Raw genomic sequence first — 24,433 nt, 5'->3', positions numbered from 1 at the left:
TTATTTTAAGATGTAATGTAGATTCCCATGTAGTCATAAGAGATAATATGGAGAGGGCCTATGGACTCTTTGCCCAATTTTCCTAAATGGTTCCGTTCTTGCAAAGTTGGGGTACAATTCATTACTGACTCACTAACACTTTGAGGTTTGTATTATTGCCCTCATTTCTATTCATTATTTAACTGGGGCTTAGAGAAGCACACAGGTCTGCCCTGGTCACCCACATGGTAAATGTAGAGTCAAGTGGAATGTGGGCTTGGGATTTCCAGGAAGTACCATTATGATGGTCTGTGGCAGGGAGCAGCATTCACTTTGCTTGTTTATTCATTCATTCAACAAACACTAATTAAGTAACCTCAGTGGGTCAGATGCTTTCATAGCGTTATCTAATCTTTCAGCAGTACTGATGATCAGGTAATATTTTCTTTTTTAATCTGAGAAAATTAGCTCTTAGTATTTATACCCCCCCAAAGGATATATAGCTCATAAAGGAGGGATAGTAAATCTGTACAGTCCCCCCTTTTTATGCAGGTGGTACCCTAGGCATTTTACATTTGCAAACTTCCATAATCCAGATATATTCTTGTACGTCAAGAATTTTTTTTTAATTGAAGTATAGTCAAGTTTACAATGTTGTGTCAATTACAAGGTGTTTTTCAACTTTGAATTAAAAAATGTTTTTTGATTAGGATAATTAGGTTTATTTATTTGTTTCATTTTTTAAAATGAGGTTCTGGGGATTGAACCCAGGACCTCGTACATGCTAAGCACGTGCTCTACCACTGAACTGTACCCTCCTCCCCAGGGCAAGTTTTCTTATCCATTATTCTACAGCTTAGGATTTCAAATAAATTGGAGGTGAAATCCAGATGTTTTGATCCCACTGTGGTTCTTTTGTTTATATTCTGCTGAAGCGGGTTTGGGAAAGCAGTTCCTTTGTTCATTTGTTTATTCAGCAGTTTTGAGCACTGATTTTGCATCAGGGTCTGGCTAGGTGCTTGGAAACAGAAAACAAGGAATGACCCTTCTCTGCAGGGTCAGGAAGCCTAGACCAAAAGCTAGGTAATGTGATCCGAGCTACGTTAGCCATGTGCAGACTCTGAGGACAAACTGTACCCCTGGCTTTGCTTGGACTTCCCTTGCCTTCTGGCTGGTACACACCAGGTCACCGCAACCCAGAGGTGCCTGCATCCCACAGCAAAGTATGAACCTCGATCTCCTCTCCCCTCTCGGCAGGGCCTGCAACATGAGCATCCCTGACTATGTGCAGTGTGCTGAGGACTTCAAGACCCTCCCCGTGGTGGTCCAAGCCGTTGGGATCATCTCAGAGGAGAATTTCTTTTGCATCTATAAGTGAATCCCCTTGGTGAGCCAGATCAGCCTGTTCGGCTCCCAGTTGGCACTCTTTATCCACTACAGGCACCATTATGCGCCCGAGAATGGGTGGAGCGAATTCCAGACCAACCGCAAGCTCGTGGGCCTTGTCACCATTAGCGACTGCCTCTTGGCTAAGGCCTTCGATAAGCTCCACGTGCAGAGGAGCTGTATGGCACCTCGCTTAATCACTCTCAGCTCTTTGTCTTTGTGCTGCATGGGGAGGTAGCCGAGCAGACAAGCACCGACGTGTCTTTCAATCTACGAGGGCTGCAGGGTGGTGAAGAGGATCAAGGATTTCCCTGAGTCACTCTTCATCTTGCTAAAGTCTAAGTGGCTGGATAGGGCCCTCAACAATTCTGGGGACAAGATCCCCCTCCTCTGCATCCTGTTTGAGAAGGAGGACTTCATGGGACTGGACACAGACTGAAAGTAAGTTTACCTGTCGGCCCATCCACCCTGGCTCTTTGCCGTTTTGCTTCCCTACATCCAGAAAGGGATCAGGAAGGAAGAGGGCTGTCTTGTAGCGAAGGGTGGAGGGAGGTGCAGCCCTCCGGTTTACAGACATTTAAAAGTGAATCCACTTTTGTTTCAGAGAGATCCTTTTAAGGTTAGTGTGGACACATCCTCCTGCTTTTCAGCCAGGAACCCTGGTGGGACCCTTGGAGTTGCTGTCCAATAGGTTAGACACAGCCACTGATGCTAGGAGCGCTGGAGAGTAGGCTGGTCTGTGCTGAGATGTGCTGTAGGTCAAATGCACATCAGATGCTGAGACTTGTCAAGGAAAAAGAATGTAAACTATCTTGTTACTTTCTATATTGATTACATGTCAAAATCATAGTATTTTACATACAGTAGAACAGTAATATCTGTTCTTAAAATCAGTTTCTAGTATTTGTTTTTTGTTTGTTTGTTTACAGTTTTAAATATGGCAACTGGGAAACTTTCTTTAAATGGCTCTCATTTCTTTTCTGTTGTGCATCCTGTCCTGGGACAGTCTCATACCTTTGCTTATAGATGAGACGCTGAATCCCGAGACGCAGAACGAGGAGCTGGTTGAGCTGGGGGTGGAGCCGGTGTCTCCTGCCTCCCAGGTCCAGCACCTGCACGGCTCAGGCCCTCTCTTCCTGCCCGACAGCCACCATGCCAAGTTAGGACATCAGAAACACCGCCAGGGACTTCTGAATGAACTCCTTTCGCAGGGAAAGTTTTGTCACGGAGTATGGGACAGAGCAGGGAAAGGTTCCTCCTCACTTTGTCCCTGTGATTAAGTCAACGGCCCCGCTTTGCCACGGAAGTGCAGACGAGCCTTCTGGGCTGCCTACCCCCCCCGTTCTGCTCTGTTTCCCCATGTGTCCATCGTGCTGTCCCTCGGGCAGAAGAGTGTGAGATGCCTTTGCCGAGAAGTGGTCCCCCTTTGCTGGGGAGAGTGAGGGAAGTTCTGTCCCCCCGGCCTACGGCCTCGGGCCTTGAGTCCGAAGAGCGCTGATGGCGGTCCCACAGGTGACGGTCGTAGGACCTGGCACGTGCTGCCGGGTCGGCTGTGAAGGCGGTGCTCTGTGTTTCTTGAACTTACTTAAGATCAGATCCTACTTTCTGGTTGTTGGTAAGTTGGAGGAGAAGATGCCAGAGAATTGATAAAGTGAATGTAGAGACCAGCCCTGTGAGTGATAGGAACAGGGGACCTGAGTCCCACCTGTGTGAGGTGCCTACCGGGATCTGGACGAATTTTCTGTTCCTCCCAGACATACCTCTATGGCTTACGGAAGGGGCAAGTCATGTCGTGGCCATGATCTGTACTTGTCCTAACAGGGCCCTGTGATCTACATGTCCGCAGTCCCCTTCTGCTCCTTGGAGATGTGGTGTCAGGTTTAGGAGCCTGGGCACTTCTGAGGGCATAGCTGCCAGCACCGTGCTAAACCAAGGCTGGCTCGGTTCACCTCACATGTCACCACGTGCTGAGCCCCCAGGCATAAGTCAAGGTAGGTACATCGGTGCAATATAAGCAGGGACCACCTTTTCCCCCTGGACAGACTGGTGGGTGAGCAGTGGAAGCCTGGAGCCTTGCCCCAGGCCCCTGGCCAGTGCCTGTTCTTTTGTCATAGGAGGCACTGTTGACATTTTTGTTCAGTAACTGCTTGGCTCTGAGTCTACAGACCCACCAGAGAATGCCAGCTTTTTTTTGCCTTTTGAAGTCTACCCTTGGGATTTGGTGGAGTAGCTGGATGTGTGCTTAGCCCATAGTGGTTGAAACTGTCCCCATTGTTTACCCAGAACCTCGTGTACCAGGCATGGCTCCCGGCATCAAAATACAGCAGCGCATTAAACCTTCCTCCTAGTGGGTTTTTTCTGTTCTGGTACCATAAGGGCTTAGCCAGCATCTTAACGTCAGTGAGTTAACGCGGCCAGTGAGCTCGAGTCAAGCACGTTCTCTTCCAGTCACTTTTACTCCATTGTTGCTTTTGCTATTCCACAGTCATTAATTTTTTAAACAATGCTTTCGTTTAGGACCAGAGCCTAATTCTCTCCTTCTGCACTTGGTGGAAGTGAGCCTGAAATGCGACCACAATTTGTAGCTCAAAAGCTGCCTAGACGCATGTAGGTGGAGTTTTGTTTTGGGGCACTGAACACGTTGGGGTCCCCCAGCAGCGCCGCTCCCCACAGGCTCCTGCCTTCCCTGGAGCAGGAAGTGAGGGTGGGTCTCACCTTCCCCGCGTCCCTGGCCTCACACACTCACGTAAATTCTTGTACATGCTGTCAAACACATTTTTGTTCTTGTGTTTTTCTAATTTTCTCTTGTTCCTCTTTTCATTTTTCTTCATTCCTCTTTTCTCTTGTACTGCCCAGTGAGCATTTTGTTGCTTCTGAAAATGTGGGCTGTGCACACCCTGCATTGGGAATAGCCAGATTGCACTCCGTAATGTCTCCATCGCTTTAAAAAGCAAAAACTTTACAGCTGCCTTTATCCATGTGTTATCCTAGTAGTCTTTTTATTTTCTAAATTTGTGGAATATTTGCTTTGTTAGCACATCACCCACTGGTGTTTGATAGCTGTTAAAATCCCTGCTTTGAGGGACCTGTTTCGTCCTTCTTATATTTGGTGACAAATGCGCCCTTATTAAATTTGTTTGATTGTTTTGAAGAAGTGAGACGCGAATTGATTTAGGCGGCTGCTGAGGGATACTTTTCATGGAGTATTTAAACTTGGAAAGTCAAAGACTGCAGCATCTTGCTCGATTCCTGCTTTTCCACAAACGTGCTCGGCATGCGGTTCCTTGCTGTCGTTGTGTGACGTGCGTGATGGCGCTTCCTGGCCGGTGGTCACTGGTGAGAAAGTGGCTGGCTCGGGGGTGAGCAGCTGCAGGGGAAGCTGTTGGAGGAAGCAGTTAGTTTTTTTTTTTTTTGCATTCAACTTACCCGTGCCATTTACTTTACTTTGCCTCCATAAAGGGGCAGAAGTGGGTCTAAAATCCATGCCACTATTTTGTTCCCTTTACGAGGGTGGTTTTTCTGAGTATGAGGACAACATGGCCTTCTCCTAAGTAGCTGGCTCACCTGGATCTGTTGGGCAAAGGGACTGCTAAAAGGGCCGTAGCTTCCTCTATTCTCCAGCCAGTGGGCTTTCAGAGCCGGGTTTGTGGTTTGCCTCAGCAGCCGTACAGACCTCCCTGCCCCGGCCTTTACTTTTAACCCATGTTGGCAGTAAAGAGCTGAATCCGTTTCTGTTGCAGCTGACGCCCTCCACTGACGGCCGTGTCGTTAGTTTGTGGTAGTCAGTCTCCAACACCCCAGTCAACCGTGAAGGAAGATGATTTGGCCGACCTAGGACCTTGGATTCTCACCCTAACCATGGTTCATCTCATCCGGTGGAAGGGTTTGGCCACCACCACCATGCTGACTATGAGGCCTTGTTTCTCCTTTCATGCTCTGGTCCAAATGTGGACACTTCATTTTTCACTGAATTTGTCTCGCTTGAGGCAGGCCAGAATATCTGAATGAGTCCATCACATTCTGGGTGGGGAACAGAACAGAAGTAAGTGTCGCAAGTAGATGGAGTCTAGGCTGTCCGGGTTGGCAAAAGCAGGCTGGGATCTGTGATGGCTGGGCTGTGCCCTGGACACAGGCTTTTCCTGTGGCTCCCGAGAGCCCAGGAGTTGGAGTGAGAACAGCCTTCCCTGGGTTCCCACATCCTCATCTGCTCACTGGCAATTGTTTCTGCTAATTAGGAGCTCCCTCAGACCTCGGGCCCTTTAAAGCTAAGACCACGGGAGAAACTTGAGTCCCTTCTCCTGGTCCTGCTTTGTGAGAATCCATTGCCTTCTGAGGTGACCCGTGGCAGGAGATGCCTCCCCTTCCAGGGAGCACCCTATGGAGCACTGTTAGTCACTGCACCATGCTGTGAGCTTGTGGGGTTACGGCCATGGTCCCTGTAGAACCACACTTGAGATGGGCTTAGTGACGGGAATAACAGGACTGATTCCAGGGCAGAGCCGGGGGGAGGGAACATTGGAAATTGAATGTGACGTTAGACACATAGGTGGGTGCTGGGGCTGTTACTAAAATGGGGAGTCTGGGAGGTACCTGCCAGGAATCGAATTCCAGAGTAAATGGTGGACATGAGGCATTTTTAAGATGCCATTTGTCATCCAAGTTAGGACTTCAATGAGGCACTCGTGTCTATGAGACGGGCTCAGGTGAAGGAGCCGGACTAGAGATACACGTTGGGAGTCGTCATTCTTAGCTGGTGTTCACAGCCTTGCATGTGAATTAGATCATCTCGAGGGCTGCAGACTGAGGCTGAGGGGGGTCAGGGCTTTGCCTGGGTTGGAGGAAAGCCCAGACCATGCAGCTTTGGTGTGTCTGTCAGCAGCGTTTGGGATTTTCACTCTAATGCCGTTTATCTTTAAGGGGCCAGGGGGTGGGCATGGCCAGCCTGGAAGAAATCTGAAGGGAGGGTCTTGGCCACATGTGTGTCTTGGGAAGTTGCAGAGGCTGCAGGGTCCGGAAGAGGAGACTCCTCAGAAGCTGGAGTTGGAGTGGGGAGTGGGGAGAAGGTAAACACACTCACCTGTGAGGGAGGGAGGCCTAGGGAGACCACACCCTACAGGACTCGCTTTCCCATGAACAGAAGTCAATCATTCAGAGTATCTGAGGTGAGAAGGGATGGGCAGCTGGAGGGGAGGCAACCTGGATAATGCTTGGTGCTTGGAAAGTTTTGGAATACTCTCCCTGAAAAATAGAGTTAAAAATACCCAGACTCTTAAGAACATTGTTAGTGACTTGGGAGAAGGCAGTTGTTTTTCTGGCCTCCTAAGGGTAAGGCATGTATCCAGGGATAAACGGAAGATACAGGCAGTCTGCTCCGGGGGCTTGATCCTTACCGGGGTAACAGTGCAAGGTTAAAGAGGGAGAAGGGCAGCGGAGGGAAACTAGCCAGGCCCCGTGTCAGGTACCAGTCGGCCGCCCTACTTGCATTTTGCATTCACATCCATGACTCCCAGGTGGGCGGTGGCAGCCCCCTTTTGCAGATTGGGAAGCCTTCTCAGAGGGGTTAAGGAATTGATCCATTTAGCGGCCAGTAAATGCTGTAGCAGGATTCAAGCAGGGCCGTGTCAGAATTCAAGAGCATGTTCTCTCTACTATTTCCAGTACTTCCCTGTTATACCTGGAATGGTGAATTGGGTCAGTTTTGGAGCCTTTCAGAAAAAGTATGATTTATGTGCCTCAGGATTGTTTCACAAAGCTCAGTGTTCTTTGATGGTTCTGAAGCACGTAGTGCTTTTCGCCCCACAGAGGTAAGGTCTAACTCTTTGTCGGTGACGTGGTTGCAAATGATGTACAGGTGCAAAACCACACTTCGCAGCTTCTGAAGGGAAACTCTCCAATTCTCCCTTGGTCGGCTTTCTTCCACGGATGTAACTGTGCTGCAGCATAGGCGTGAGCTTTCTGTATGGAGTGAGGGTTTAATATCCAAAGTTAGCATAAAATGGTCAGATGAAGAAATCGATGTTGACAATTTATTTTTGGGTTTCATTAGTCAAGATATACTATCAGTTAATGGCCCATATAGCAAATGAAATTGAGTACAGGACATTGCATTTCTTCCTTTCTATTTAGTGTTCTCTTACAGCATAATGTTGCCTGCTTTGGAACATCAGCTCCACCACCACGGCACCTATCAGTGTGTTGGTGTGATTGCATTTACAGAGTGAATGTAATCTGGGCTTCCTCAGCCCCAAACACTTCAGTGCAGAATCACGGGCTGTAGACGTCTGTTAGTCACGCAAATACTTCTAAAATTATATGATGCCAGAAAAGAAAGAAGAGAGAGAGAGAGATTGCCTTTATCAAATTTCCTTTCAATTCTAACTGCAAACTGTTGTTGAGCAGCTCTGGTTTCCTTTGGATATGAATATATACATTTCTTTGCATGTAACCTGGGTTTTGGACTAGAACACCATGTTCTTGCTGTCTGCAAGCCACAAAAATAGTAGCCAAATTGCACACGTGTGAAATAGTTTATACTTTTTTCTGAGAAAGTATCCTTGAATTTGGGACTTGGGCTGTGATTTTTGCTTTTTGCTTCCCCCACCCCTCTTGTAATCTCTCACTCCTTCCCACGTGGCCCCCAAGAGTTTGTGGTCTCAAAGGAGCAGGCACCCAGTTGGTCACCATGTATTGCTGCTATAGATAGAGCCCAGACAAGACCTAAAGGACATTATCAGAGAGGACTTCCTAGAAGAAATGGGCTGTACATTCAGTTGTGAGGACAGAGTAAGAGTCAGCCAAGAGAAGGAGTCAAGAATGTGGCTCAGGTCGCAGGTGCAGCCCGGGCAGAGGCCTGGAGGCTTTTGGCGTGGGGACCCGGGGAGAGTGCCATGTGTGGTCCAGGGTGGAGGGAGCCACTGCTGGGGAGGACACTGGAGAGAGTCCGGGGTGTAGGGCTTTGGAAGAATTTGAGTTTTCCTAGAACTGACACAGTAGGCAGTGAAGGGTGTCAACAGAAAGTGATCCTCAGGAAAGGTACTTCTGGTTTTGTTTCTGATATTCTACAGAGAGAAGGGTCAGAACGGGCGAGAGCAGGTATGTCTGTCACTTTGAGAACCACCCCGTCATTCATTTATTCATAACACGCGCGCTTCTGTGTGTCGTGGGGAGAGAGGGTGTAGCCACATTAGTAAGCAAAATGTATTTGCTTCTTGAGAGCTTAGCATTGTCAGAAGTTGACTTAGCCTAGAATGTTCTAGGAAGAGAGGAACAAATTGTGGAGGTTGGAGGGAGGGAAGGCTTCCTTGGGAAACAGTCAAAATGAGCCTGGAGGCAAGTGGGAAGTAAGAGCAGGTCAGGGGGCCCCTGAGGTCACTGGGGACCTGTGTACTGAGGTGAGGGAGGGCGAGCAGGGTCAGTGGTGGGGCTAGAACTCTACCAGGGAGCCTCTGGAGGGTTTGAAGTGGGGTTGACGTAATCAAATTTGTGATTTGGGAAGGCTGCCATGGCTCTGTGTCTGTATGTAGTGGGGAAGAGAGGGAGGGTGCCACCAACTGGGGGATCATTAGAAGACCATTCACAGGCTGGGATATGGGCATCGGGGCTGCTTGGGGACGGCAGGGGCAGTGTGCTTGCCGGCTTTCCTTATGGGGTGCTTGTTAGCGGGGCCGCCCTAGAGGCACCATGTGGCTGGAAAAAAAGTGATGGAGGCCACCACGTGGACTTTCCTCTTCTCTCCTTCCTTGCCTAGTGTGATGATCTTAGCTCGGCCAACATTTGGACCTGAAGAGCTAATTTCCAGGGTTTCCCAGGACTTTGTTGAGCTCATTCGAGTGAGATCTGATAGGATTTAGGTTTGTGTTCAGATCTGGATGTTCACTTAGCTAGAAACGTCCTGTCGTTTCGATTTCCATAGGGGTTTTTATTCTTGATATAGATTGCTTTCTTGGTGAGAGGAAATTTAATACAGCTGTTGTCTTTTCCAAAAATAATCATATCTTTTAAGAACTTTAATATTCAAAAGAATAGGAATATATAAAATTTTTAAAGTAAGTCTTTGGTGTAGTTTCTTTGCTTTCTGAGCTAATGTGGAGTTAGAGCCTTTGCATTACTTCATAGCACATCCTTGTCAGTATTTAAAGAGCTGTTAGTGAGCGCCCCAGGCCCCACCTCTCAAAGAATCGTTAAAGTTTGCTCTGAAATAGTGAGGTCATAAAGGTCTTCTTTGCAGAAATCGAACGGTTTATAATACGCAGCATTGCTCCATTTATAAAATAATAATAAGTTCAAAATTAAGAAAGTGGAGGATAATTGATTTTTTTTAAAGCCGAAACATAAACTTTCTTGTGCTAATGTTCCAACTGGAATGTTGAAAAGAAAACTCCTACTGCAATATCATCTACGTGGTATACATATATGAGTTTCACGTCTGAAAAGTAACTGCGCAGTGGTTTTCGAAGTCAGGAGCATTCCAGCTCGGTTATTGGCAGTGATGATTTTCAATGGAACAGCCTAAATTTGCCTTCTTAGCTTTTTTTTTTTTTTTTTGTAGTGAGAGGGTTGAGTAGTGCTTTTCCAGCATGATTTTAGGGCAATTTGAGGGCAGATGTCGTGTACCAGCAGTGAGATATTTCCATGCATTTTATTTTCTGGACATCACCAGGGCACATGTGGGGTTTGTGCCTGCAGGCTGGAATGCTGCAGGATTCCCTGATCCATCACCGTTATGTCTTGGAGCTGCTCCGGTCAGTGAATGATTTTCTGTGGCTTGGAGATAATGTGGTCTGATGGAGATGTGCAGTTAAAATGCTATTACTTGAAATAAGAGTAACCTAGAACATTGCTCTAACAATAAAGGATGAGGGAGGAGAATTGGCTGAGCTGTTTGCAGTGGGGGGTCTTCTAAGGTGACTCCCTCACCGTGACTCCTGCCAATATCCGCCCCAGCCCTGCACGGTAGTCCTGCCGAAGCAAGCAAGCACTTTGCTCAAAAACGCACTGAATTTCCTTGTGCTTCTCTTTGTTGGCTTTTTTCTGAAAGCACATTTTACCCTTTGCTTAAATGCCATCCATGCTAGTCACCTCTTACACTCATTCTTCTGGACCTCGTCCATACATAGCTGCTGAATGAATGAACAGAATGTAGTATCTCCATGTAGTGGAACATTATTCACACGTAAGAGTGAATAAAAAAGAAAAAAAAAGAGGAAAATGAAAAATGCCACCTGTTTTGGGAAGTCCACCCTGACTGTTCAACCCACCCTTTTCCCTTTGAAACCACATCACTTATGCTCCTCTCTACTGTTTTTGATAGTACTTACCACCTTCTAATAATCTTTAACATTTTCAAAAAAAAAAAGAAAGAGATGCTGATACTACTTCAAAATGGACAAGTCTTGATAACAGCATGTTAAGTGAAAGGAAGCAGACACAAACGGCCACATATTGTTGATTTCAGTGATCTGAAATGCCCAGAAAAGGCACATGCAGAGGCAGAGAGCAGGTGATGATTGCACGGGGCTGGGTGGAGGGGGATTAGGGAGTGACTGCTAGTGATAGGGGGATTCTTTTGGGGTGATGAAGTGTTCTGGAAATAGATGGTGGTGAGGGCTGCACAACCGTGCGTGCGCAGAAGACTGCTGAGCGCTGTCTCTGGGACTGCCTGTTGTAGGGCGGCTTTATTTTGTTCTCACCCTGCAATGTGAAGAGTCACCTTCTGCTGAGGCCGTTCTACTCCTGTGAGTGGTGAGGCTCAGAGACTTTGTAGAGTCATGTTTCTTTTTTCCCCCTGGCTGAGTGTAGGCAAAAAAATTTAAGCCTCAGAAAGTGCTCCATCTGCAGAAATGTCTTTTAGTTTTGCATGGTGTAAAAACCTTGAGAGCTTTTAATAGTTGAGGCCAGTCTGTGGGGGTAAATAGCCCATGAAGCCTGGGTGAGCCCGGGAATAGCCGCGCTTCCCTCCCAGACACGGGTGGGGATTTCACCCCCGTTCAGGCAGTGAAGGACCCAGACCCGTGAGCGGAGTTGACAGTCGTGAATATTTACCTGTATCTGCTGCTTCATCTTGGATATTAATTTCAAGCTGAGTCAGTTTGCGGCAGCAGCCTCATCCTACATCAGGAATTTATAGTATCTGCTCTTTGGGGTGAAGACCTGACAGACTGCCTTGAATTAATATCTCAGATTCCTTTGTCAAAAGCAGAACAGCAGAAATACAGACGTCCTTTAATGTCAGTGTGACCTGGAACGGGTTTAGTCTCTGTGCCTCAGTGGCCTTATCTGTGGGTGGTGAAGATGAAAACAGTGCGCCCCTCAGAGGGGCTGGTGAGGGGGGAATGAGAAGCACAAATGGAGGACTTAACACTAGATGCTCATGAATGACCGAATTTAGTGCTCTCAGCCTGGTGAGGCCTCAGTTGCAGAGATGTCAGAACAGAGCATTCCTAGCCGGAGCTTGATCCGTGATGGCAGCTGTTATGATCAGTATCACCACTGTGCATTATCAGGTAATTTTAAGACTTGGTTATATGAATTCATGAATAATGTTAAAAGACTAGACATCTCAGATCCAGTTTACATAGTCCTCAAGATTTCTTCTGAGAAATGGGTGGTTTCTTCCCCATCTTAAATCTTAGATGAGTCTCTAAAAAATTCTGTATTCCTCCATCTTTTTGCTTTAATTCTCCATTTCTTAAAAAACAAAGTTTTTAAATGGAGTTAATGGGGACTGAACTGAGTGCCTCCTGCATGCTAAGCACATACTCTCCCAAATGAGGTATAATCTCCTCCATGACTATTTTTCAAATTTACCTTCTTAGTTTACAGAGGTCTGAGGCCTCTAATTCTTTTTTTGGAGACTTGTCCATGAACCTGTAAATCTATAATTAATGGACAAAATTTGGTTTATTTAAAAAATCAATAGAATATTGTGCAATCCATCCAAAAAGAAATGCTCATTGACTTAAAATGTTTCTCCTTTAAGGTGATTTCTCCTTTGTGGTCTAGCTTAATTTATTAACAGGCATCCTCATCATCATAATGACCAAACTCGCTGTGAGTGGACACCTACCTAAGGCTAAAATGCTTTCCTCATGTTTTACTTCATAGCAGGTGTTTGAGGGTAGGTATCAGTGTCTCCATTTTTGCAGCTGAGCGATTGAGACTTGGGCAGCTTGTCCCAAATTACACGCAGCTGGCGGTGGCTAGCTTGGTGCTGGAACCCAGGCTGTACAGGATGCATTCTTAATTACTCCTCTAATCAGCCTCCCGTTAAGTGGTTACCCAAACTCCTGTGATTCCATAAATGGCCGATTTTAGTGATCTCAGCCTGATGAGGCCTTCAAAGGAGAGACACCATTGAGAAGGTGAGACAGAGGGCAGAAATTAAAATTGTTCATTTTCACAAATTTTTAATTCTCAGGTAATTACTTAAAAAGTTAATTTTTTTTATTTTAGTGCTCTGTAAGCACTAAAAACAAAACATTAAAAATAATTATAGTGCAAAAGAGAAGTGGGCTCTGAAAGTCCAACCACTGCTAATGATGTTACTTGTTTTTCTCTAGTGGCCCTTATTGACAGAAATACTTACAGAAAGACTGAATTGGTTTTATGTAGTCTTAATATGGAATAAAAGATTGTCAGTGAATATTGAAAGTAAAGTCTTTACTCTTTTCTTTCCTGTTGATGAATATGTAAGTTGTTTTCATGGCTTAACTACATTTCCTCATTTGTGAAATTTGAGTAAAATCGTTTAACTTGTCTGACTGTGAGAGTTAGACGCCTTGTATACAAAGAACCCAAGAGGTGCTTAATAAAAGTGTGCTGTCATAATGACAGATATTTTAGAAGGATCAACTCTGAATACTAAAGAGTGTCGCTTCTTTCTGATGCATATTCAATATGTATATATATGATATATTTGAATATGGTTTAAAGTAACAAGGATTCATTTTTTTGTTGTTGTAGTATGAAGTTTTATTGAAATCTGTATCATTCTAGTGAGACAGGGACTAGTTAAATTGCCTTCATCAGATGACCTTGAAGATTATTTACACAGAATATGTATTGTTACAAATCAGAATTTATGTTGCCGTGTAACCATCCACTCAGACATTTAAATTCGTGGGATTCTGACCAGATCCATTAAGTTTAGTAAAATCCAAATTGATCATTTTCAGGGAATAAGCTCCTCTCTTTTGTGATTAAAGAAAATTTTGATTTTTTTTCCTGCATTCTTAACAGGTTTAAAATATCAAAACTTTGATTTGACATGTCACTTTTTTAATAGAGAGAATAAATCTCATGCTGTTTTATTATGTAAATAAATGTTTTTGTATGGCAACAACCTTGTATGATATCCTGGCTCTTTGAGAAGTATTTTGCAAGATACTTAGATAACCTAGTGTTGGAAACATACAAACGTGAATTTTATGAATATAGGCCTAGTACAGATCTGTTGGTTTTTGTTACAGTGCAAGACATGAGGCATAGGAGAGCTTTGCTGCTGATTGCCAGGACAGATCCCATGTCTCAGTTTCCCCTCCTGTAAAATGAAGTGGCTGAACTGGATTCTTTCCTCTTCTAAGATGAGTTTCCATGAGCCTATGTCTTATGTTTATATTCAGGAGTATTAGCAATATCAGATTAAATACTGAATATCCCTCCCTTCCCCCGAATCAAAGTGCAGCATGTGCTACATAAGCGTTTATTTATCTGATTCTCGTTACTGATCCTACAGGCAATTTTTGTGTTGCATCTTTCCCGGTAACCTGGAAGGTCATTTTAGCCATAGGTGGCACTGTTGCACCTTCTTACAGTCTTAACTTTCCTGTTTGTAAAAGAAGGCTTAAACAACGTTATTTTATTTTGGTTTATTTGCTTAATGCTTCAGAATAGCCCAATGTCCATTATGTCTGTCTAACTGGAAAAGTTATTCTGCTTATATCTTAGATTTATTCTGTCATCTCACTGTGAACATTTCAGACTTGCTGTGCAAACAATGGCAAAATCGAGCTTTTCTTCTAGTGTTAGAAACCAGTGAGCCGGGATTTTATGAAAGAGCTAGAATCGGCATCTGGAGGACCTTAAAAGTGAAAAGTGTATTGAGTTCCCTGAGTTTTGACCCCGCCGCTGTGTGTTAATTGGTGGTTGGAGATTTGGTACATATACGAAGGGGTGTAATTTTTTGACTTTGGTTTGCCTGCACGCGCTGCCACTGAGCCACTTGAGCCTGAGTCAGTTCGTTTTGAGTTTTTCCCTCGTCCGTGAGATGGGGACATTCGTATATGATTTGTAGAATTGTGAGAATTAGAAATTATGTGCAGTGTTTACCACAGTGGGTATGTCAAGAGTGCTCATAATCTTTAGCTGGTGTTTTGTGTGAAGCCATCATTTGAGAGTCTTTGGCAATTACTAAGAAACAGGAAAATAAGAAGAGATGGTTTTATGATGAAAGATATTTGAGGAGGTTCCATACTTCCTATACACATAATTTAGCATCAGCAGAATCAGAACTGTTACACAGTCGCCCTGAACCAACGTTAAGCCACAGAATTATTTGTTACTTCATATATTTTGGGGCTTAAGGAGATCCAATACTTACACACATGTTGTCTCCAGCAGCCAACTGAGAGATGACACAAAAGAGTAGACAGGCGATAAATGTCTTCTTTGTTACTGATGAAGCCAAGTTCTCCATGAACTTCAAGGCTGTGGGAAAATGCGTGTCATGATACTGTGTACCAGAAGTAGAGACTCACCCTGTCCCATGTAGCTCTGGGCCACAGCGAGCCTTCCCTTGAGAGGACCTGCCCCTTCATGCACAGGGCTTTCCTGCCATGGAGCTGAGCATCCCGCGTGCTTCCCAATGGTGACCAACACTGGAGTGAAAGGAAGGGTTTCACATGCCCTGCTTGTCTCCCCGGACTCACACCTCACTCTGTTAGTGTAATGAGTGCTAGCTGTGGGCCAGGGGTGTGAAGGAAGAAGCACTCTCCATGGCCCAGAGGAGTGGTTAGGAGGCATCCCCTCCCTCAGTTTAAACAGGTGGTTGGATGGAAAATAAGGGTGCTCCCCAAGAGTTTATAAAAGGAGAAATAAGGATTTTATTTGGGACTTAGTTTAGCCAGGAAACACATTAGATGATTAGAGGGGAGGCTTGTATATCACTTTGATATTAAGTTGACATTTGTTGAACACCCAAAATATGCTATATTCTTTTCTGAGAGTTTTACAGAAATGAATCCTTCAATCTTCTCAACAAGCGAGTAAGGAAGGTTTGATTGTTATCCCAGTTTTACAGTGTGGAAATTGAGGCACACAGAGGGTAATTAAGTTGGCAAAATCACAGAAATTGTAAGTTGCAGAGCTGGTATTTAAACCCTGACTGCCTGGTTTTGAGGCTCCCAGAGATGGGCTTTTGGTGTTTAACATTATCAGCATCCCTGAATCTTTGTACATCTGTGCATCTGTTAGCCTAGAAAGGACAGGGAAAGGAGAGTTACACAGGTGCTCATAGTCATGTCTTGGCCACTGTCCACGGAGAGTGCACCGTGATTGGCATTAATTGTCTTCTGGGCAGTAGATCTGTTTGTATAATAGATATTTAGTCCATTGAGTTAATCTAGAAACCCTTTCTGCTCCGTTTCTGTCCATGCTTGCCATGTGACTGCCTGCCCGTGATTGGGCCATGGAGGAGAAAATGTACTCATGGTTGAACTCTGATATTTCAGTCTGGTTCATAGATCCACGTCTTCTGTTACATTAATAAGTTAAGTTTCTGGTTTTCTTGCATCAGTGTCTCATGAGTTTGGTTAATGTGAAACCAGTCCATGGAAGCCCAGGGGTGATGACGGTATAATTTCTGAGCACGTTGTGGCATTTCTACCCGTGCAGACGTGGCTGGAGTTTGTCCAGCTTCCTCACTGATTTTCCCCAACAGCAGGGTCCTCTCCCACCCCTGGATGTGAGGTTGGGAGCTCTCTGACTAGGCCAGTCAGAGGCCGAGTCCACCAATCAGAAAATGATGAAGTAACTGAAAGTGGGTTTAATAGAAGACAAGGGCTTCCAGGTAGTCAGATGGGCTGTTCGAATCCATTTGTTGAAAAGCTGTCCACTGTCTGTGGTTGAGCTGCTTCTTTGCTGTTGAAAATTCTGGAGTAGATGAAGGGATTTTAAAAAGCAGAAAGGAGTGATTTTAGGTGGTACGTCCACACCGGTGAGACGTGATGGATGACCGCCTGTGTGAGGCATAGACAGAGTCTACAAACTTCATAAAACAGCTTTAAAAGCTCTGCCATCTGAGTACACTTCATATGGGGTCCAGATCATCACTGGTCATGCTGTGAGGACAAGTAACTGATGATGGCAGAAAGGACACGGAGGCATCAAAAAGTCTCAGTCATGTTCCCTCTTTAAAGGATGGGGCACAGTGTAATATATTTGAGATGGTTTTTCACTGAACAATTTTTAGTGTTTTCTGGGACTCCCCAGTGCCCCAAGGTTCCATGCAGCTGGGTGTCCCCTCAGTGCAGCTCTGTCAGCACTTGCCCTGGGCTGACGCGGTGTCACGGGGAGCAGGACAGTCAGCGTCCCCGGCTCCTCCGAGCTCCGTCTCCTCATCCGCAGAGCCGGGTTTCTCATCCGTGTCTACTTAGTAGGGTTGCTGAGAATCACACTTGATGCTTCAGGTGTGACTTGTGGTTGTCTCTGTGATTGACATATAGTTAATATTTGATAGAAACACTTGTTTTTTTAGTATAATTGTAGCACCTAGATTGTAGTGGTTTTTAGTCTGCATTTTTTATAACTTTATTCTTATTTTTAAATATGCATTTATTTTTATTTATTTTTTTGGAGGTACTGGGAACTGAAGCCAGGACATTGTGCATGCTAAGCAGGTGCTCTACAACTGAGTAATACACACCCTTCTTTTCTGCGCTTGAAAATATATATTGCTATACACAAAATAGCTCTTAAGCACCATCATGGGACCTAGTCACTGTATAGACAATTGAAGACGTATGCTATTTCAATAGGAATAAATGTTGTTGAGACATACATTTCTGAATCTGTTAATGTGCTTAAAAACGATCATAGGTAGTGATAAACATGAATCTTTGATCCAGTACTTCTTAAGGTCTGTTTTGCCATCAAGGGTAATTACATTCTACAGAGAAGGCTAATTGGGTCTCTTTGATATTTGGATGGTCTAGCAGATGATGAAGGCTTTCGAAAGCTGACAGTTTTGTATTTTAAATTAAGTACAAAGTTATCTTCTACAAGTTGTAGATACTAAGCTTGGGAAGTGCCCAGTAATCCAGGGGGTATGTGTCTGTGTCTGTGTCTGTGTGAACGTTTGTGTGTGTGATTTCAGGAAGGTAGAAAGAAATTCCATATAGACTTCTGATACCTTTCTCCTCCATTTCAAGGTGTTGGCATGTATTTACACTAATAAATTGATATTCTGTTGTCATTTGGCATATTGGGAATAGGACTTTCTCATACTTGTTTCAGAAGGGTTAGGGAGCATGAGCTTAGGAAATGGGAGGAGATAGAGGCAGGGAGGTTCTTTAAACTTTGTGCAGAATTAGAAACAGTAACTTTTCTCTTTTCTTCTAAAGCAAACTGGCACTGAATTTTAACATACTATTACTCAGAATTGCTTTTCTGATCAGATACAAGTACCTCAGATTTTTTAAGGCAACATGAATGATGAAATGTGTTTTAGCAGTTATCTTTAAAAGTAGTTTTATTTTTCAAGTAAAAGGCTATAGCCTGTTCTTTCTTCCAGCAGTACAAGAAATTCTCATTGTTCTGTCTACATGATCTATGTGCTTAGTTTCTTTTTTTTTTTTTCTTTAAGTGCTTGTTTCATTGTGGTTTGAATGAATGTTTAAAATTTCTGGATTTTGATCTTTAGAACATGCTGATTTATCAGAACTGTTAAAAACCTGATTGTTCACTGCTCCTTGTTGGTGGGGCACCCTATTGATATCTGTTGTCTGTTAAAGAGGGAAATTCTTCCTCTAGTCTGCAGATCATTAAGTGAATGGTTTACAGCATGCCTTTAAAATTATTTGAATGCATTGAACATGTTTGTCCAGTGAATTTTAAATTGACTCATTGTAATGACTTTGCTTTGATTCTGTGGCTTTTGCTCCTCTCCACAAGAATTTGAATTCTCTGTTGCATTTTGTATACATGTTCTTAACAGGGGAAGAAATATTGCATTTTTTACAGAGGTGGGTTTTCCTATCCCCTCTGAATGCCTTCTAAAATTGATACAATAAAAATCAGTTATTGCAGTGCATAATTATTTCATAAATTATTTTTTGGCATAATCAGAAACAATGACCAAGAATGATAATAGAAAATACGAAAACCTTCCTTCCTTTGAAGAATAGAAATCAGGTGGTCAGACTCCCGCATGCTTTGTGCCTGACACACTTACTCTCATGTCATTGTGTATCATGATTCGGAGATGGAGTGGCTTCAGGTTTATAGATTTTTGTTTTAACATTTGTGTTGAATACTTTCTCCAGGCTGATGTTTCATGTTGGGTTTGTGGAAAGAGTAGAAGGGAAAAAAATGCTTTGTTTTGTTTTCAGGAGGCCTGAGTTGATGAGAAAAGAGTTGAGGGTGAGCTGAGGAAAAGAGTGACACTCCCTCTCCTCCTGGCTGAAATTGATAAACAAAGAATTCAATTAAGTGTATCGGTATTTGACCAATAGAAGTTAGAGAGCCCAAACTGGCTAGAAATGTACAATGGAAATTACTGAATTCAGCTGCAGAATGAGGTGCTTTACCAAGTAGAAGCAGCTTAGAGCAATCAGAAAAATCAGTAATATGATGAGATATAAAAGGAATATTATAACTTTTATTTCTGAAACTTTTCTATGTTAAGTTGTGTAGAGCTAAAATTAAGTTTCAAGCACCAGGAGTTAAGTGTGTGGGTGGTTCTGTAGGATCTTTATTCTCGGATGTGCCTAGACCCTGCTAGAGTGGCTGAAGATGGCAGGAAAAGACCCACATCCAGTATTTGTCATCCTAGGGTGTCCTCCATAATGGTTCCATGTGGGAGCCCATGATTGGGTTAACAAATTGTAACACACCCCAGTCGCCTCTGAATTTTAAGAAGAAAAAATATGCTTTGATACTGCTTTGCAAGCAAGTGCCTGTGCATCCCCACTCCAGTCTCCTTGCCTTAAAAAGCAGAGACAATGCTTTGCTTGTGTAGTTGAGGTTTTAGATAGCACTCTGCTGGTTGCAAAGCAAGGACCGAGACCCTCAGCTATAAACGCTGGGCTTGTGTGTTGTTAGATAGTGTATTATCCCCAAAACAAGGACCTGGCTGGTCTGGTGGTCTGCTTTGTAATGAACATATCTAAAAATGTATCTTGTTCCCCTCACCCCATGACTTCCCTAAAGATACACTAATCCTTTTTACTCATTGTGTATTCTATAATCTCTGCCTCATCCTGTCTTTCCCGAATTTCCTCCTTATTATTTCACAACTGCAAACGAATTTTTCCTTTGATTATACACAATAAATATGGGAGCATTTGAGAGGCTCATGGAGATGGCTCCCTACTCCCTCTTGGTTTCTTGACTTTTTCCACAGAGTCTTTAATAATCATTCCATGTCGGTAAGACTTCTGCCAGCCAGAACCCACATTTCCAGGTGAGAAGGATGCAGGCTTTATCTCTCCTACCAGAGGAAGAGACAGAAGAGAATTGAGATATGCTCCCTCGTGATCCCTTCCTGCCCCAGGTCTACTGCGGTTCACCTGCAGCCTTCTGGCCTCTGCTCAGAGGGCCTCTGTCCCAGGACTGACCTCAGCCTTTTCTTCCCTTGTCAACATTTTCTGTGCCCTTCAGAACTTGGTCTCTTCTCTGCAATTCAACCCTGGCAGATGTGATGGTGGTCAGCGTGCTGGTGGGCAGTCCTTTGGGGACACCCAGGAGCCATGCTGATTCTCCTGAGTCTCTCAATCGGGGTTACAGGACAGTCAAGCACCGAAGGAAGCCCATTCACGTGATGTCAACAGAGCATTTCATCACTTTCATTTTATTTTTAAATTTTCGGTGGAGAACTTATTTGTAGCAAATTGTTCCAGATATTCGCCGCCTGCTTTCCTCATCACCATTCCTTGTTGTCTCTGGTGCTAGTTTAATAAACCAGGTTTCTTCTCTGGTCATTTCTGGCAGCTGGGCTTGCCGAATCCTTGATCTGCATTTGAAACAGAATCCTTCTTCGTGATGTCAATGTGATTTTCCTATTTCTGAATATTTCGTGTACACTCAGCAACTGTTTCAAGTGAAATGCTCTTGTCCAATTTTGGTTAACTCACATTTGCTGATCTCCTGCTTTCATGCTGAGGGCAGTTTCTTTTTCCTCTAATAAAAGTTAGCAATTTGCATTTACTATGGAAGATACTGGCCCAAGGTCCTTTTGTTCTTAAGAGTTTTAATACAATTCACCCATTAAAATGTACAGCGGTTTTTACTCTATGCCCAGAATTGTGCATCCCATTCAATCTTAGAACATTTTCATCCCCCCAACAGGATGCCCCGTATGCATAAGCAGACATTCCCATCTTCCCCATCCTCCCCCAGCCCCAAGGAGCCACTTTTCTCTCTGTGGATTTGCCTGTGCTGGACATTTCATGTAAATCGAGTCACTTCATATAAGTGGAAACGTCTATTGTGACTGACTTCTTTCACACTGAGTAACGTTTTCAATGTTTGCTCATGTTGTGGCCTTAGTCACTATTCTATGCTATGCTATTGCTGAATAACATTCCACTCTATGGCTGGGCCCCACTGTTTACCCATTCATCAGGTGATACGCATTTGGGTTGTTTCTGTTTTTGGCTGTGATGAGTAATGTCGCCGTGAACACTCATGTGGGATTTTTTATGTGGATATTTGTTTTCATTTCTCTTATGTGTGTGCCCAGAGAGCAGAATTGCTGGGTCAGTCAGAAACCAAATGTTCAACTCTCTGAGGCCCTGCCAGGCTGTTTTCCAAAGTGACCACGCTGTGTTACGTCCCCACCAGCAAGGGCTGCGTGCTCCGCTTCCTCTGTGTCCTCTTTAGTGCTTGTTACCCTTTTTTTTTATTGTAACCTATTGTAGTGAGTGTGAAGCGGTTTCTCCTACTGGTTTTGACTTGATTTCCCTTACAGCTAATGCTATTGAACATTCTTTCATTGTGCTTATTGGACATTTGTATATTTTCCTTGAAAAATACCTTTTCAGATCCTTTATTTACCTTTTAATTGAGTTGCCTTTTTATTGTTGAGTTATAGGGTTTTTTTTTCTTCATTTGGAGATACAAATTCCTTATCAGATAAATGACTTGAAAAAATTTTCCCCTGTGTGTTGTTTTTTCACTTTCTGGATGGTGCCCTTTGAAGCAAAGTTTTAAATTTTGATGAACTCCAATTTATCTCTGTTTTCTTTGTTCCTTGGGCTTTTGGGGTATTATGTAAATTCTGAGGTATTTTATTTAAGCTTTTATATATAAAATAACTTAATTTGTAGGAACGTTCTAGGAGATGGGTGCGGTTCTTGTCCCCAGTCTATGGATAGTAGACTGAGATGCAGAAAATTTCACTGAAATATCAGTGTCACAGCTACCCAGTGCTGTGGGATTTCAGACCCTCATGTTTGTCCCCAGCATTTGTGATCTTCACCACCATGCTCCACTACTGCCTGGAATCGTTAATGAAAATGACTTTCATTTTTTGATTTCTTGTTAGTTTGTTTTCTCATTGGGGACCTCATCTCCTCATTTTCCTTTCGGAGATCAATATAGATTTATTTTAGGTCTCATGTAGGCAGAAGCATTGCTATCAGTTTACTTCTTTATTACTCACTCTCCAGTGATGATTGTTGCTAGTTGACCTAATCAAGTCATGCTTAAGTCTTTCCTGCTAATGACACTAAAAACAGTCATGACTTATAGAATGCTCAAAGAAAGTACTTGATTGATTTTATTTTGCTACCCAATCAAACCAATCAAGTAAAAACCCCAGTGTTGACACAGACTATAAGCCCTCCAGAATAGGGTCACTGTCTTCCTTGTGTTTCATTTATTTGGTCACAGTGTCTGGATAGTTCCTTGCTGTCCAGCAGTTTTGTGAGGATATGGTGCTCGTGAATCATTGTAAGGACAGAATTTTGACAACAGACTGTGTTGTTCATTTCACAAGGGAAAAGGTAATATAGAAATACTGCTCAGATCTATTTTAAAATTAAGCTTGGAATTTTGAAAAGAATTCAAGAAACCGTACAAAGCTCTTTTTCAGTAATTTTAGATCTATCTTAGACACATTATGGTTACATAGCAGAGTAACTTACCAAGTAGATTTGACAAGAGGAGTGTAATATTGATTATTTGCTTTAGTTGAAATATTCTACCTGGGATAAAGTAATCAGTGCCCATAAATGAACATATATGTTTGTATTTCTATGCAACATGGGAGCAGACTTCATATGTTTCTATATAATATATATGACTGTGTGTTTTAATCTGTCTGTCAGTGTTTTTATAGTTTTTCAGCAACATTGTTACTTCAGGATTCTTCTAAGATATTCACTCCCGATACTACTGTAGTTTGTACTGTGTATCGTATCTTATGCATGGGATTCCACTGTCCCCTCAGTGAGGAATTTTCTCTCCTATTGAGTTAGTAGCAGAGTTAAAGAAACAATGATTTCTAGGCCTTTGCTCTCCACGTGTTTGCTGTTGGCTGTCAATCACGAGTTTCCCTTTCTTGAGTTTTCATTGTTCAATTAGAATTTTTGAAAATAATTATTAATATGTTTCACCAGTCTCCCTAGAAACTTGATGTGTTTGTGCTTTTCAGTTTTCAATTTATGAAAATTGGAAATGCACACTTGTTTTTAAATAGTCCTTTTTCACTAGATATTTGTTTACCTCTTTATTGATAAAATAATTTTTTCCCAATGAATGAATTGGTGTGCATGTTTTAAAAGATACCTTACTTTTTATTTTTCTTATTGTAACAGGTATATTCGTTGTACAGAATTTAGAAAATAAGGATAAACACAATAATAACTTAAAAATGGCCTCTAATCTCACTTGGAGATACAGTTGTAAGGTTTGAAATTCAGAATTACAAGTCCTCTCACTTTGTTCTTCTCTTTCAAGTACGTTTTGGTTACTGAGACCCTCGAATTCCCATATGAATTGTAGCAGCAGCTAGACAGTTACTACAGAGGAGCCCGCTGGGATTGTGATCGAGACCACGTTGCATGTATGCATCTCTCTGGGAAGCGCTGCCCCCCCAAGAATGCTGTCAACTGATCCAGGAATTTGCGTGGTGTGCCTTTCCAGGTATTTAGGTCTTCTTTAATTTTTTTTCAGCAATGTGTAGAGTTTACATAGTATTATTTTACTTTATTTTTTGCCTTTATACTGAGGACAAGTGTGCAAGGTACCGGGATTAGAATTGTATTATAGCCCCGCAACTTGCTGCCACCATGGACGCTGTGGTCTCTCTTTGCCCTTTGTAAAATCTCGCACAAAATAGGACCTAAGTAACTCTGTCTTGAAAGAATGATTATATGATTGCTGGATGATGCTTGAGAGTCCTTGTGATGATTTCTTTTTCTCAGACTTTCCCCTCTTCTTAACTATGCCCTTTCTCTTCCTTTCCTCCAGCCTGGGTTTCAGCCTGCCTGTGGCATTGATTTTCCTTGTCTGTGGACTCTTCCTTTCACTAGTTCATGATAATGTTACATGTGGGCTGTGGAAACTTGCTAGATGTCAAGAAAGAGCAAATCCATTGCATGCTAGTATTTTTAGAGTGTGTTATTGAATTATCAATTGAAATTAAATCAGGCTGACCCATTGAGCCATCCCCTGAGCTCTTTTCGCCTTCTTACATGTGATACTGCTCTTGTTGCTGCATGTGCCCTTCCCCCAGACTTGGTTTTGGAGTTGAGTAAGTCACCATCACTGGTGCACTCTCTTTAAAAGTTGAAGAGAACATTTGCTCCTTCTCCCTGGTTGGGGACTTAAATGAGATGAGGTAACAGATAAA

At 43.3% G+C, this 24,433-nt stretch overlaps 2 long non-coding RNA genes across 6 annotated transcripts in view; one reads left to right on the top strand and one right to left on the bottom strand.

The window, feature by feature from the left end:
* The window catches only part of LOC140693779 (uncharacterized), a 72,719-nt gene extending 48,995 nt beyond the window's left edge, over nucleotides 1-23,724 (top strand). For 2 of the 5 annotated variants that reach the window (XR_012069479.1, XR_012069481.1), the window contains one exon: nucleotides 23,539-23,705. This is a non-coding gene — a long non-coding RNA (uncharacterized lncRNA). Of the gene's footprint in view, nucleotides 1-1,236; nucleotides 1,499-23,538 lie in introns of those variants that run through there. The other 3 variants (XR_012069483.1, XR_012069480.1, XR_012069482.1) reach the window with 3 other exon arrangements.
* LOC140693786 (uncharacterized) overlaps nucleotides 1-24,433 on the bottom strand; it is a 252,854-nt gene that overhangs the window by 155,285 nt on the left and 73,136 nt on the right. The gene's annotated exons all lie outside the window — the stretch shown is intronic.

This window comes from Vicugna pacos, unplaced genomic scaffold, assembly GCF_048564905.1.
Source record: "Vicugna pacos unplaced genomic scaffold, VicPac4 scaffold_20, whole genome shotgun sequence".
Lineage (NCBI taxonomy): Eukaryota > Metazoa > Chordata > Mammalia > Artiodactyla > Camelidae > Vicugna > Vicugna pacos.
This window is presented reverse-complemented; position numbering and strand designations above follow the sequence as displayed.